This window comes from Triticum dicoccoides, chromosome 5A, assembly GCF_002162155.2.
Source record: "Triticum dicoccoides isolate Atlit2015 ecotype Zavitan chromosome 5A, WEW_v2.0, whole genome shotgun sequence".
In the NCBI taxonomy this organism is placed as follows: domain Eukaryota; kingdom Viridiplantae; phylum Streptophyta; class Magnoliopsida; order Poales; family Poaceae; genus Triticum; species Triticum dicoccoides.
Window position 1 is genome coordinate 435,682,941 of NC_041388.1, and position 4,916 is coordinate 435,687,856.

Genomic DNA, 4,916 nt, shown 5'->3' on the forward strand with positions numbered 1-4,916 from the left:
TGCCGGGTGTGTGGATAGTAAGAGATCCACGTCAGGTTATATATTCACACTCGCGGAGGAGCTATATCGTGGAAAAGCTCCAAACAAACATTAACTGCTGGATCTACGATGCAAGCAGAATTTATAGCATATTATGAAGCCACCGGGCAGGCTGTATGGCTAAAGAATTTTATTCCCGGACTTAAAGTGGTTGACAGCATATCTAAACCAATTTTATTGTACTACGATAATGAACCAGCAGTTTTCTATACCAGTAACAACAGGTCAAGTAATGCTGCCAGACACGTTGACATAAAGTATCGTGTTGTGAAAGATAGAATCCAGGATCAAACAGATGATGTTAAACACATAAGAACGAAGCATATGCTTGCGGATCCGCTAACAAAAGGCTTACCACCCAGTATTTTTCGTGAGCATGTTGCCGGCATGGGACTACTGGAAGCCTGATGATTCTGGAACAAGAGGACCATTAAAATAAACCACTCCCCAATTAGCAAAATGTTTTCCATTTCGAAATAGGCGGGTGTGCTATAAGTGTTGAGGTTCTATAGCGTTTCGAGCTGTTGTAACACCTCACTTTGGTGCATCATTCCTATGTAGAATGGGCGAATGAAGTTAAGCCTAACGATCAAGGGGAAGAATGTTGGTTTTGATCTGACGACTTAAACAGGCCAGTTAGATCTATTAGTCTAACAGAAAAAAATGAAGGGATAATGATAAGTGAAGGGGTCCACGTACCAATATACGTGAGCCTCGATCAGAACTAACGCGCCCTGATCGGAGGCGCCCAAAAACCAACTCAGGTTTTGGGTCCCCTGTCATCAGCGTCATATTAAAGGGATACGGGAGAGAGCTGGCCACATGTAAGAACACAATAAGAACACAATTCACGTAAGGTTTACTCTCCTCACCCCGCAAAAAAAAAGATTTACTCTCCTTCCGATATTTTCACCCCATCCGATCAGGGGGAGCGTTGCAGCGACGGAAAGACCTAAGCCAGCTGCCGCTCCCCGTGGCGTCCCCATCTCCATCCCGGGGCTTTGCACATAATCGACGGACGTCAATTGGATTTTTCAAAATCGAAGGATACTTCAGTTGCCTACGTAACATTTTGGTATATTTATTCGTTATTGTTTCGAACCGCAAACCCCCGTGATCGCGGACACTAATCCATCTCGGACTCCGATGCTGAGACAAACGTCGCGTCCCCGCCGGGATATATATAGCGAGCGAGGATTCCGTATTTTTGCTATCGACAACGTAGGTGGACGTACAGTATATACCATGCCAATGGACAGCGTTCAGGAGACGGTCACCACTTCCGATGTCTCCAATATGGCAGTAGCAAGCGATGCCGCGCTCGGCTCCACGTCAAGGAGATGCTCGCCGGCGGCGTCGCGGGCGTGGCGGCCAAGACGGCCGTCGCGCCGCTCGATCGAGTGAAGCTCCTCCGACAGGTCGGAGGTGGGGCGGCGCCCGCCGGCACCAGCGCCTTCAGGACGCTCCTCGAGATCAGCCGCCGCGAGGGCCTCAGGGGGCTCTACCGCGGGAACGGCACCAACGCGCTGCGCGTGTTCCCTTCCAAGGCGATCCACTTCATGGCGTACGAGCAGTACCGGAGCTGGCTCCTCGGCGCCGTCCCCTCGCTCGGCGGCGGGCCGGTCGTGGACCTGCTCGCCGGCTCGGCCGCCGGCGGCACGTCGCTGATAGCCACGTACCCGCTCGATCTCGCGCGCACCAGGCTCGCCTGCCGTGCCACCGAGGCGGGCGTCTTCGGCGTGCTCCGGAGCGTGTACGCGGAGGGCGGCGTCCGCGGCCTGTACCGTGGTGCGTGGCCGTCGCTGGCGCGCGTGCTCCCGACCGCCGGGCTCCGCTTCTTCGTGTACGAGTCGCTGAAGCGCCGGCTCCCAGAGGACTACGAGGGGCGCGTGGATGCCAAGGTGGTGTGCGGGATGGCGGCGGGTCTGGTGGGCAACACGGCGACGTACCCGCTGAGCGTGGTGCGGCGGCAGATGCAGCTCGGCGGCACGGGCACGGGGACGGCGGTCACCGGGGCGCTGCAGGGCGTTCGGGCCATCGCAAGGGCGCAGGGGGCGCGGCAGCCATACGCAGGGCTAGGGCTCTCGTTCCTGAAGGCGGCGCCGTCAGCGGGCTGGTGGCATACGAGGAGATGAAGGCTCTGCTCAACCTGCCAACCAGCCATCGCTAGTCCTCTATTATTCCACTTTAGCTTTTTTTTAACGGTTTTATTCCACTTTAGCTATACGCAAGTCGCCTGAAAATTACTTTTGGGTTAGTCAATTTTTGGACTGTTGAATTCTACGTCAGATTCGTGCTCATATTTTTTTCTGGGCTGGTCTATGCACTGCTTTGGGCTGTTTTTTCTTGACTGACCATATATTTTGGGTCAGTCGATTCCTTAGTCGGCTGAACCCATTTCATGTGCGACCCTGCCTTTCCCTTTCTCTCTTTATTTACACTAGTAAATGGTGGAGATAGTTATTAATACACATACATGTGGGTAATTTTAAGTAGTATCATATTTCACAAAAAAAAGTTAAGTAGGATCATGATTTGAACTAATTAATTATTAATTATAAAATTTTGCATGATTTAATAAATATATATATATATATATATAATACCGAATTTATACAATATAGAATACCATGAGAAAAAGTATACCAGGTTCACTCCTCAAATGTTTGTTTTAATAAAGTTTAAGTTTAACTTCAGTTCAGAACTGCGGTACTTATTATGGATCGAAGGAAATATTAGATTGAGCAAGAGAGAGTACTGTTTGCAAGTTATTTATCGTTAGAAATAAAATAATAATTTAAACATTATTGTGTCTGTTTGCAAATCAGAGTTTTCACAGAATTGTTGATAAAAACTAAGAAAACAAGGGTGATAAATATTTGTAAAATAAATTTGTAATAAGAGAAAGTAAAAGCTATTTAGTTGTACATATATTGCATTTTCACTTTGTTTGTCACTGTTTAATCTGTTTTAGCTTGTGCGCCTTTACCCATGCTACACCATCACATGCTTTCTCTCTCTCTCATCATGAAGCGTACTTGCTAGTTGCTGCTGCTAGCACTCCTGGTGCCACTCTACTCTACTCCTGCATGCATCACCGGACTCTGCTGGAAATTTCTGGATAGTGGCTAGGCTATAAAGAACACAAGGAGAATCACATGCATGCACATCCTAGAAAGTACTACTACATCTGAGAGTGGCAGACTGGCAGCACGGGGAAATGGTGCAGCAAATCCCCGCAATGTAGGCCATCAGATTAACATATCCAACGGTTTATATGCAGCCACGTGTATCGGTAACACAAGCCATTAAATTTGAGCCGTCCGATTAGGAAGATCCAACGGTCCATATGACTTGCTACTCGTACACTATATAGGAGTATAGATGTGCATTTTTGCTTTTGCTTTTGTTTTCTGTTTTTCTTTATTAGTTGGTTTTCAGTTTTTTGTGTGTGGCTATTTTAGGGTGTTTGATGAGTGTAAATGTATACACATAAAAACTATACAATATGTGTCAAAATTGTATTATAATATGACTATTGTTTCATATTAGAAAAAGTGCAATTTCAATGCAAACTCGTATGCAATTTCTTTTTGTCATTTTGTTTCTTCACAAAGGTTAATACCAACTAATTCATTCTTTATTAGAAAACTTTAATTCCCTTGACAGTAGAACCAGTACCACTAATTCATTCGTAGTAATGAAACTTCTTTTTGTATAAAAATCCACTTTTATATGTTCATTCTTGCATATATTTTAAATCACAACTTTTATGTGTATCATCTGCAAAATTTGTCATTGTTTGATTTAGATTTTTTTTCTCATTTTCATTCTTCTTAAATGGTAATATCAACGCCCACCAATTCATTCTTCCTTAGAAAATTTCATTATTTTGGTTTTGTTTTAGTATTTATTTCATTTTCTTTCTTCTTCTTTAAAGGTAATACGAATGTCATTAATTCAACCATACATAGGAAACTATATATTTTTTTGCAAAAAAATCACTTTCATATGCTTTTTCTTGTGTATTTTTATAACACGCATTTTTTATGTATATCGTGTGTAAATTTTGTAATTGTCTGATTTAGATTTGTTTTTTATTTTATTTTTCTTCTTAAATCATAATACAATGTCACAAATTCATTCTTTCTCTGGGAATTTCACTACTTTGAGTCCGTTTCAGTATTTATTTCATCTTCTTTCTTATTGAAGGGTAATACAAAAGCCACTAATTCATTCTTTCATAGAAAACTTTATTATTTTGAATTTGTTTCAGTTTTATTTTATTCTTTTTCTTCATTAAGGGTAATACCAATGCTAATAATTTATTGTCCCAAACATTAGTTTTGATGTAACCACCATTTGATTTTAATAAAGTGCACCCAAGGGCATTCCTCTAAAAAAATTATTTCTTCCTAGGAAACTTTCTTTTTTGTGAAAATTCCTTTATTATACGCATATTCTTGCATATCTTAGAATAGCGCAATTTCTGTGGAGATTGTGTGCAAATTTTGTCATTATTTGTTTTCATTTTTTTCATTATCTTTGTTCTTTAAGGTTAATACCAATTGCACTATTTCATTTTTTATAAAATTTATTTTTTATTCATATTTACTCTTATTTTTTACCATTTACTCTTTAAGGTGAACCCAACACAGGTGTTAGATTTTTAATTTAACAGTTCAAATTTTGGGTGAGACTTAATTTATTTTTCAATAGCCGCTTAAAGATGAAGAATGTTTGTGCAATCCTCAATTCGGGTCCAAAGTTGTGTGGCTTCTATAAGAACATTCAGTATGGCCTGTGTAATTTATCAAAAAAAATCTAATATTAAGTTGTCTAGTGAGATGATTAGTAGACATAAACGAGTTAGAAAT